Source organism: Pongo pygmaeus, chromosome 7 (genome assembly GCF_028885625.2).
Source record: "Pongo pygmaeus isolate AG05252 chromosome 7, NHGRI_mPonPyg2-v2.0_pri, whole genome shotgun sequence".
Lineage (NCBI taxonomy): Eukaryota > Metazoa > Chordata > Mammalia > Primates > Hominidae > Pongo > Pongo pygmaeus.
Genome location: NC_072380.2, coordinates 9402745 through 9414268, shown reverse-complemented (window position 1 = coordinate 9414268; position 11524 = coordinate 9402745). Strand labels below are relative to the sequence as shown.

Sequence of the window (11524 nt, the reverse complement as noted above, 5' to 3'; positions counted from 1 at the left end):
GGACTCCAGGCTGTGGCTGGCTCTGGCGAGGGTGGTGATGAGAGGCCCATCTATTTCCTCAACCTTAGCTGACCTACCCTAAAGCAGGAGAAGCCTGGTGATGGGGTGGGTCACATTCATTCCCATTCTGTCTCCCCTCTTGCATCAGCATTGCAGCACAGCACCCAGGAGCTTGTTAGAAAAGCAGCCTCCCAGGCCCCGCCCAGACCTCCTGGGTCAGAAAGAATGAGATCCCCCGGGCAATGCATGTGTGCAGACAAGTTTGAGAAATGCTGCTGCTCTAGATACTAGGTTAGCAAAGCACTGCAGAAGTGTGGGCAGAGGAGCCGCACAGTCCTGGTTTCAAATTCTGACCCACCACTCCCACCCACAGGACCCACTCCATGTTTCTCAGCTTCTCTGAGCCTCAGTTTCCTCCTACGCAAAATGAGGACAATCATAGCACCCACTCTTTAGAATTGGGGGAGGACTAAAGTGTCCAAAGTATGGGCAGTGCCTGGCCCATGGGAGGTGCTGGGGGTGAGAATCCTCCTTCTGGAGCTTCCTTCCTGGCAAGTCCTCTGGAGTGAGGCTGAGGAATGGGTGTTTTTAGAAACTTCAGGTAGCTCTGATGCAAGGCCAGGTGATACCATCCCCTGTCCTTTACAGTACCTGACCCGGGAATTGTACCCAGGGCACCCTCGTGCACTGGGATAAGACTGATGCGGGTTGGAAGGCGGAGCTCCCTGCAGTGGGAGAAGGATGGCAGGGAGCAGTGGTCCGGGCCTTGGAAGCATAAGGGAGATGGGTTTGCTGCTGGAAGCCATTGGTGCATTCTCAGCTGAGGCACAGCCTGACAGCCACAGCTCACAGAAGGGAAAGGGGAGTGAAAGGGGAGGTGGCAGTTTTAGAATAGCCATCTTAGGAGCTTGGCTGGGAAAGGACAGTTATTTGAAATAACAGAGATTCAGGGAGATTCTTCAGAAAAGAGAGAACTGAGATGGTGTTAAGGTAGGGAAGGCTATCCTGAATAACAATAATTTCCCCTGAATAACTAAATGTGGGTTTTTGTTGTTGTTGTTTGTTTGTTTGAGACGGAGTTTCAGTCTGTCGCCCAGGCTGGAGTGCAGTGATCTTGGCTCACTGCAACCTCCATCTCCCGGGTTCAAGTGATTCTCCTACCTCAGCCTCCCAAGTAGCTGGAGTTATAGGCATGTGCCACCGCACCTGGGTAATTTTTGTATTTTTAGTAGAGATGTGGTTTCGCCATGTTGGCCAGGCTGGTCTCGAACTCCTGACCTCAGGTGATCCAGCTGCATTGGCCTCTTAAAGTACCGGGATTCAGGCATGAGCCACCATGCCCAGCCTGAATAACTAAATGTTTTTCAGCATCTAACATTTTCTTCTACAGGTTTGCTTTAAAAAAAAAAAAACACTTCACGAATTTACATGTTATCCTTGTGCAGGTGCCATGCTAATCTTCTCTGTATCGTGCCAGTTTTAGTATATGTGCTGCCAAAGCGAGCACCAGATTTGCTTTTTCATAAGTGTTTTCTTAAAGAAATGGTATAATGAAACATACATATAGAAAGTGCATAAAACAAAAACGGACAGTTTCACAAATAGTTGTAAAGCAAAGTCCTGTGTAGCTCCTAACTAGCTCAAGAAGCAGAACCTTGCCAGCACGCAGAAGCATCTATAAATCTTGCAGGAGGCAGCACAGGCGCACCATTGACTTTAAGCTTTGCACCTGTCCCGTGAGGTGGGCATGCTTGTTCCTATTTTATATATGAGGACACCAGGATGCAGGTGTGTTACCTGGCTCCCCCAGGGCCACACAGCTAGAATCCTCGGCAGTAGAGCGAGAATTCAAACCCAGGAGTGTCGGAGCCTGACAGCACCAGCGCTGTCTCTGCAGGTGGTAAGGGGGAGGCTTGGCCACTGGGGTTGGCAGCAGGGCTGGAGGGCCAGCCTGGACGGTAGGCAGGGAGAGAATGGACTCGGGGATTGAGGTAACCCTGCTGGGCAGGGAACGCGGGAGGAGAGACACAGAGCAGGTACTCTGGGGTGAAGAGGAAGTCTGCTCTGCTCCCGAAGAGTCCCTCCTCACCATGCCTTCCCCTCACTTCTCCCTGACAGTGTCAGGAGAGTCCGTCGTTCAGCTAAAGCTTGGGAGAGGGCGCCCTTGATTCTTCCGATCAGACGAAGAGGAGCTTGGCAGGCAGGTCTGGGGACTTGCTAGTGCTGGGTCACTGAGGAGTGTCCTTTAAGGCTATGGGAGCTGAGGGGAAGATGGAATTACTCCCAGAGAGAAGGCTCCCAGCCACGCTAGCTCACAGCCCTCAAATCCACTGCTCTTAAAAGAAAATGCTCTACTGGGTGGCCTGAGGACTTGTGCCAAGTTCCAAGTAAGATAAGACAGAAAACAAGTCACTGGTCAATGACAGGTCAAGGTAAACCCAGCCAGAAGAGTTATCATTCCAAGAAGGTCACAAGGCCATTATACAACCTTCAGAATGAGACGTTTCTGCTTTTCCATAAGCAGCTGGGAATTTCTGAGACCTGTTTACAGAGAATTAGAACTTCTAATAAAGGATATGTGAGCAATATCACTTTGACCCTTGGCCTCCATCTGCCCAGTTCCCACACCTCCCTAGGTAAACTTTATTCTAGTTTCTCATGCATCTTTTCAGAGCTTTAAACGTGCATATCTGAGCAAATCAAACACTAGATTTGTATTTCCCCTCCGTGACAAGTTTAACAATCTAGAAGATGGGTTGGTGGATTGTCTCCTACACCACTGAACCTGTCTCTGAGTCCCAAGAATCAGTCAGTCTAGTTAAACAGTCAACAGTTGCGTCTCATTTCGGGCAGCAGTGTTACAAGTGGGCTGCCACCAAAGTTAGACCTCTATATGGTGTGAGTATTTAATGAGAGGCATTTCTATGAAAACAAAAGAAAAACAAAAGTTAGTAATTAGAATAAACTATAAACTCAGTTTTTGAGCTCAGAAAGCAGCCAGGTGAGAAGATTTCTGCGTTTGGGCTGAAAGCATCTTCAGCTGGAGTGGGAGCGGGCAGTGGCAATTTCACAGGTTTCCCCACTTTACAGTTTGCATCAGGTGTTCCAGGGGCGTTTCTGAGTAGTCCATATAGCAGCAGGCGTGAGGACCACGCACACATAAGTTGCTGCGCTTTCTCTATCGCTTGTGTCAAGTCATCCAGCTTTCATTTGCAGGGCTTCAGGAAGAGAGCAGTTCTCATTTCAGTGATTCCAAGCCAGAAGGGTGGGAGAAAAATATTAGTTTGGAGACCTGTAGCCAGACATTGCTGGAAACTAGAATTCAGGATCCAGTCCAGATTGTAGGTGAGTAACAAAAACCTCAAAAACAATGAGCTAGAATCTAATAACGAGTGCATATAGTTTTCTTCTGAAACATAATTTTTCTTTCTATAGTAATTTCCATTTCTACCAAAGATTATCAAAGTAAGACTAATTTGTTTGCAAAATAGTGTTTGCAAAAGTAATTATTTGTGCAAGTGCCACAACAATAGTGATTGACTATATAGGCTCTTTCAAAATTTGCTTTACTGGAACTTTTGATAAGGAACCTCAAGTTAGACTTTTAAAAGCCTCTTGAGGCCAGAAGCCAGGCCAGTAACTTGCCATCAGACTTTGCCTGCAATACCTATAGATTTGGGTGAATTCCTTTCTTCTCAGGATCCCCAAAATATTCTATAGTTCCTGGGCCTGCCAGAAGGTGACATTACTTACTCACTTGTAAGGTTAGAAACTCTTTTAAGCCAGGCCAGTTTTTCCAATGGGGGCTTTACTGGTTCCAGTAAAGTAAATAAACTTTACTGGTTTTAGTTCCTTAAAAATGTCTGGTCATGTCTGAAAATATGATATTCCAGTCAAAGCCTTGGTCATATAATCAGTGTTTCCAATTTTGTCCTGTTTCAAGGAGAATATACTTATTAAACTTGTGCAAATAACTATAATTGTCATAAAAATAAGAGTACCCATAAATAGTTTCTAAATTCTGGAGGGATCAGGGAGGAAGAAAAAAACTAAATGTTCTAATTTTGTTAACAACAATATACTAAATTGCTGTAAGTTATAGGTAGCTTAAAAGAAAAAAAGGTTTCCTTAAATCTGGAAAACAAAGAAGAAATGTTTCAAATAAAAGTCATAAAAATTATCCCCTTCATTTCATGTAGTCTCATGTAATTAATATTCTTCTCGATCTTGGTTAGCAGTTTCATGAACCCACTAGTTTCTTCATAAGAGTTCTAGAAATTCGTACCCCATCCAATGGTGTGATCTTAAAGTTATCAGAAACCTTTATTCCAGAGTAGAGTCTTTTTCATGAATCTCCTTGAAGAAGCAGCAGTTTTGGACTGTAGCTGATTACAAATGCTTTCAGAGAAGAATCAAAGTAAAACAACTGCCTGTGGATGAAAAAAGACATTCAATGGCCGTGGTTAAAGATTTGATGAGAGTTCACCACCATAATGATGCAATTGTCAAGGAAATGTGGTTATTTCTGTGGCATATTGCATTTTAATACAATAACTAAAATTATGACTGATAGCATTATACTAGGACATGTCAGATTTCTAGGAGTTATGTATAATTTCTGGAACACTTGTATCAATATCATATCCACAAACATAACATAAAGGTTTAGCATCACTTATTATTTGACAATGTTTCTCATATAATGTAACATATCCTGTAAGTCTAATTAGTTTAATAGCTCTCTTTTACAAGGTGAGAGACAAATCCTATGGAACTTTCCAGAGGCCTTCTGAAATGTTCCAAAATTAGTTTGAGGTCAAAAACATTTAATTTATAATTTGATTTGGGGAAGTTGTTAAAAATGTTGAAAGGTTTAGGACATTTGTTTGAAGAGAATCACAGATCACTATAAAACAATACCAAAATGACAAAAAATTGTAAAGACAAATACAGAAGGTTACATAATTGTAAAAATAAATGAGCTCCTTTATTATTGAGAAGACTCATTTTTCTTTTCTTCTTTTTTTTTTTTTTTTTGAGACAGGATCTCATTTCATCACCTAGGCTGGAGTGCACTAGCATGATCCTGGCTCACTACAGCTTTGACCTCCTTGGGCTCAGCTGATCCTCCCCTCTCAGCCTCCTGAGTAACAGGGACTACAGGCACATACCACCACACCTGGCTAATTTTTTCTATTTTTTGTAGAGATGAGGTTTTGCCATGTTGCCCAGGCTGGTCTTGAACTCCTGACCTCAAGCAATCCGCCCACCTTGGCCTCCCAAAGTGCTGAGATTACAGGCGTGAGCCACTACACCTGGCCTTGATTTTCTTAAGTAATCAAAGACCTGATAGAAAACGACATGAAGCACAAGAAATTATTTTTGTAAAAAAGAAAATCTTTGTGTCCTGGTACAATTACTTAAAAGATAAAGAAAAATCTTCACATTCTCAGACTGATACTGCAAGAAAACTTGGCCATTTTGACAAAGAGGATGAAATTCTAGTTTTGCATCATCATATTAGTAATATGGAAGCTAATTTTAAGAAAACCTTATAAATAAAATAAAGCTCATTTTAGCCAGCTTTGCCCACATAACATTTTCCCCCCAAGATTCTTTTTCCACAACCCTTTTAAAATATTTTTAAAAATCGATCTTTATTTATCTTCCTACATTTTTCTTTTTCTTATTCTGGAACAACTGTTCATTATAGTTTAGTACAGAATTAACTACTCCTTTTTCCATTAACAGAAAATACAGCTTCATGCCTTACAATTTTCCTTACCAAAAATACATCTTACTTTCCTTGTATATTTTGCATACAGGATTGTTTCCCTTATTGTTTCTAGTAGTTTTAATTACATATATTAATTAGAATTTTAATCTTCAGCAATTGTAGTTTATCACATTCCATAGATTAAAGCCATAATTTCTAAAAATCATGTGCTTCTCCTTAGTACAATTTTTCATGTCTATTAACAGATCCAAATTTTGGCTTCTCTATACCATATAAAAAACAAAATGCCAATGTATATAAACTTAAATTTATGCTTAGTAATTAATGTTTCAATGTTTTAAGTGACTTAGAAATGACTCAGATATGGCCAGGCACGGTAGCTCACGCCTGTAATCCCAGCACTTTGGGAGGCCCAGGCGGGTGGATCATGAGGTCAGGAGTTTGAGACCAGCCTGACCAACATGGTGAAACCCCGTGTCTACTAAAAATACAAAAATTAGCTGGGCGTGGTGGCGCACACCTATAATCTCAGTTACTCAGGAGGCTGAGGCAGGAGAATCACTTGAACCCAGGAGGCAGAGGTTGCAGTGAGCCGAGATCATACCACTGCACTCCAGCTTGGGCAATAGTGAGACTCAGTCTCGGGGGGGAAAAAAAAAAAAAAAAAGAAATGACGCAGATATGTAATGAGTATTTATTACTTAATTTAATTTAGCATAGCTTTAAGGTTGCAAGTTACCAGAAAAGTTTTCTGAAACTATTTTTAAGTAGACCTGTTTTATAAAACATAATTATTATTGAAAAGTTCATGTATATACTTTTTGGTCACTTGCACATTATTTAATTCACTTGTTTTTAACAATTATTCTTGGATGTCTCATGGGCATTTTTTATGAGAACTTAAAGCCATCATCTTATTTTATTTTTGTTTACAAATCAGGTATCAAAAATATCACAGAGGCAAAGAAGTAAAAAGTTAAACATAATTCATTCTCTCTCTCTCTGTCTCTATCTATCTATCTATCTATCTGTCTATCTATGTTTTTACTTTCATGAATGATATGTGTCAAGCAATTTATTTTTACTGTGTGTTCTGCTCTTAGGTTGGGTTTTTAGTTTTATGTTTTTAAATGTCAAGCAGGGACAACACAAACCTGTGTGGCCAGCAAACTCAGGGAAAAATGTGTATCTGAATTATATTTCATACTTACAATTCTGAAGACACTCATATTTTTATTTTACCAATAATTTAAAAGCTAGCTTTATTTACCAAAGACTTAGCCAAGTCATGTGATTTTTTTAAAAAAAATTTGGGCGAGAGTCTATATGTCTGAGAGTTTTAGGAATGCCTAATTTATCTGAGCATTCATTTATCTCTAAGCCAATTTGAATAGAGCTCCTTTAAGGGTTTTATAAATTAATTTAGTAACACTATCTGGAGGTGGAAAAATATTAAATATGCATAATATACAAATATACATACATAAACTTACAGACAAATACAGCTTTCATTCTAACATTTAGTCACAAGTCAGTAAAACATAGTAATACAAACTCATTGATTTCCAATTTACATTTTTATCCGAATTGTGTTTCTGACAAAGATGGGACAAGTTAAGTTTACCTGCTTACATAGCTAAAGGTTTTTTACCAACGTTTGTGGAAAAGACTTGAGATTTTTATTTGCCCAATTCCCAAATAGTTCCTTTAAAAAACGTGACAGTCATTTCCCTGGTTTGTATTTCCAAATGATAGTTTTCAGGTTTTAGAGAAGACAGGATAGGGAATCATCTCAAAAGCACAGAAAAATAATGCAAGGTTTTTTTTTTTTTTTCCTTCCAAAAAAGGAATTTGGGAGCATATTTGCCTATTTTCAGAGGTTTTTCTTATAGAGGCTGTGGACTAAATTTTAGGCTAGTGACTGAGGAGATATTTAGCAGTTGTCTGAATGTCTCCAAAGTCCAAATGAGTGGACAAAACATCCATTTCTGTTTCCCAGTAACCATTTCTCTTTCCCAGTAACCATTTCTCCTCTTTTCAGCCTCGAGTTTTGTTGTTGTTGTTGTTGTTGTTTTTTGAGACGGAGTCTGGCTCTGTCGCCCAGGCTGGAGTGCAGTGGCGCGATCTCGGCTCACTGCAAGCTCCGCCCCCCGAGTTCACGCCATTCTCCTGCCTCAGCCTCCCGAGTAGCTGGGACTACAGGCGCGAGCCACCGCGCCCGGCTAGTTTTTTGTATTTTTAGTAGAGACGAGGTTTCACCGTGGTCTCGATCTCCTGACCTCGTGATCCGCCCGCCTTGGGCTCCCAAAGTGCTGGGATTACAGGCGTGAGCCCCCGCGCCCGGCAGCCTCAGGTTTTTTAGCGGACCTGGAGTCCAGCAAGAGTCCTCTATGGAGGGTAGTGGCCTAAAGTTCCAGTGATCACGGGGCTGGGGTTGGAGGGAAAAGATCTGGCAGGGGTGGACAGAAGGATGGAGGATGAGGAACGTGATCAGATATCAAGGGTGGCAATTCTTGCTAAACTGACTTACCAGGGTTCTTGTTAAAACTGGATTTGTTGCGTTTTCTTCTAATTTCATCTTCAGGTTTCTCTAGATATAAATTCTAGCCCTGCCTTGATGGGTCTCCAGGGGAGGGGGTGGTGGATTTTTACAGTCTGCGTTTCATGAGATACTTATTTATTCTGGCAGATGGCTTAATGCCTAAGTATTCCACCTGTGGCCAAGGGTCCCTCTCACAGCAAACTTGTTTATACTAGCAGACATTCTTGTGGCTTTCAGCTGACCTATATCCAGTTTATCCCCACCAAAATAAACACTTTGTAGGAGAGCCCTGACCAGGAGGAGAGTCTGTGTCAGTCAGATGAGACACAGAAGAAGATTCAAAATAGATGGTAAAGCCAGGTACAGTGAAGCACGCTTGTAGTCCCAGCTACTTGGGAGGCTGAAGTGGGAGAGCATTGCTTGAGCCCAGGAATTTTGGGGCCAGCCTAGGCAACATAGCAAGACACCACATCACTTAACAAACAAACAAACAAACAACACCGCCAAAAAAGGATAATGAAGCAACATACAACTTACTATAGGATTTTATAACATAAAATAGTAATTCACTACAGGATTTTTTTTTTTAATAAGAAAGTACATAGATGAGCCTTGGAGAAGGTTCAGAAGCTCAACTAAAGTTTGGCCATAGAAACCAGAGTCCAGCATACCCCTGACGTTTTCTTGCAGTAATTTTCCATTCACTGACCACCAAATGTAGGAAGTCAAGGCTTGAAGGAGATAAATCAAGGATTCAAAGTAACTGGATGAAAGATCAAAGGTGGCACAAGGAGGAAGGAGGAGTAGAAGTAAATGGAAAGAAGAGGTCTTAGAAGAGCAAGTTTGGGGAGATCTAAAGCTTCATAAAGAAGCCAACGAAGTTCCACAATATTCTTTGCAAAAATCATGCCAAAAAGAAAGGAAATGGAGGCTCAGGCCTGTCATCCCAGCACTTTTGGAGGCTGAGGTGGGTGGATCACTTTAGCCCAGGAGTTTGAGACCAGTCTGGGCAACATAATAAAACCCCATCTCTAAAATCTTTTTAAAAAAAATTAGCTGGGTGTGGTGGCACACACCTGTGGTCCCAGCTGCTCAGAAGGCTGAGGTGGGAGGATTGCTTGAACACAGGAGGTCAAGGCTTCAGTGAGCCAAGATCGTGCCACTGCACTCTGTCCTGGGTGACAGAGTGAGACCCTGTGTCAAAAGAAAGAAAGAAAAAGAGAGAAGAAGGAAGGAAGGTAGGTAGGTAGGTAGGTAGGTAGGTAGAGTATCTAGTCAGCAGGGGTTTGAGAAGAGGAGTTTCAGTTGACTGAGAAGTTCCCATAGTAGAAGCAGGATCCAGTAAGGAGCACAGAGAGATCTTAAAAAAAATTACTGGCATTTTGCCTGGAATTGTATTATATCTATAGATTAATTAGGGATATTAAGTCTTCCAATCCATGGAAATGGTATGTCTCTCCATTTATGTTGCCTGTTTAGTTTCTGTCAACAATGTTTAGGTCTTACACATATTTTGTTAGATTTACCTCTAATTATTTCATATTTTCGGGTGCTATTTTAAAAAAATTTGATTTCTTAAACTGACATTGTGAATACATAGAAATATAAGATTTTTCTGTATTGACTTTGCAACCTGAGACAGCATCACCCTCACTAGTTCTAAGAGCTTTTTTGTGGACTCCCTAGGATTTTCCTACATACATGGTCATGTAGTTGGCAACAAAGAGAGTTCTGCTTTTTACTTTTTAATCTTTCTGCCTTTTTTTTCTTTTTCTTCCCTCATTACATAGGTTGGGATTTCCAGTTCCTTGTTGAAGAGAAGTTACGAGACTGGGAATCCTTGCTTTGTTCCTAAACAGGAGATGAAAACATTCAGTCTTTTGCCATTAGGTATGATGTTAGCTCTGGATTTTTTACACATTTATTTATTTATTTATTTATTTATTAGGTTAAAGATGTCTTCTACTCTTAGTTTGCTAAGAGTTTTTTTAAACATCAATGGGAATGTTTTCAGAATCTTTTCAATTTTTTTTCTACATCTATGGAGATAATTTTTTATTCTGTTATGGGGAACTACATTGATTTTCAAATGTTAGCCAACCTTCAATACCTGAGATAAACTCCACTTTCTATATCTTGCTAGAGTCAACTTACTATTATTTTTATTCACGAGAGATATTGATCTGTACTTTTCTTTCTTTGTCTAGTTTTGGTATTGGGGTAATGAAGACCTCATAAAATAAGTTGAAAATGGTTCCTTCTTCCTCTATTTTCTAAGAGTTTGAATAGAATTGGTATTTTTTTCATTCACCAGTGAGACCAGTTGGACCTAGAGTTTTCTTTGTGGGGAGGCTTTTAATTAGAAACTTAATTTCTATAGTAGCTATAGGAATACTTGGATTTTCTATTTTTACTTTAGTTAAATTTGATGATTTGCATTTGCTATGGTTCGAATGTGTTCCCTTCAGAATTCAGGTGTTGTTAATGTGATAGTATTTTTTTTATTATACTTTAAGTTTTAGGGTACATGTGCACAACATGCATGTTTGTTACATATGTATACATGTGTCATGTTGGTGTGCTGAACCCATTAACTCGTCATTTAGCATTAGGTATATCTCCTAATGCTATCCCTCCCCCCTCTCCCCACCCCACAACATTCCCTAGTGTGTAATGTTCCCCTTCCTGTGTCCATGTGTTCTCATTGTTCAATTCCCATTTATAGGTGAGAATGCGTGGTGTTTGGTTTTTTGTCCTTGTGATAGTTTGCTGAGAATGATGGTTTCCAGCTTCATCCATGTCCCTACAAAGGACATGAACTCATCCTTTTTTATGGCTGCATAGTATTCCATGGTATATATGTGCCACATTTTCTTAATCCAGTCTATCGTTGTTGGATGTTTGGGTTGGTTCCAAGTCTTTGCTATTGTGAATAGTGCCGCAATAAACATACATGTGCATGTGTCTTTATAGCAGCATGATTTATAATCTTTTGGGTATATACCCAGTAATGGGATGGCTGGGTCAAATGGTATTTCTAGTTCTAGATCCCTGAGGAATCGCCACACCAACTTCCACAATGGTTGAACTAGTTTACAGTCCCACCAACAGTGTAAAAGTGTTCCTATTTCTCCACATCCTCTCCAGCACCTGTTGTTTCCTGACTTGTGAATGATCGCCATTCTAACTGGTGTGAGATGGTATCTCATTGTGGTTTTGATATGCATTTCTCTGATGGCCGGTGT

General features: G+C 40.5%; 1 non-coding gene across 1 annotated transcript; it reads right to left on the bottom strand.

Moving 5' to 3' along the window:
* Positions 1 to 1400: 1400 nt before the first annotated feature.
* Positions 1401 to 1507, bottom strand: LOC129043377 (U6 spliceosomal RNA). Its single transcript, XR_008504452.2, has one exon. It is a non-coding gene; the product is annotated as a U6 spliceosomal RNA (small nuclear RNA).
* Positions 1508 to 11524: the final 10017 nt, after the last annotated feature.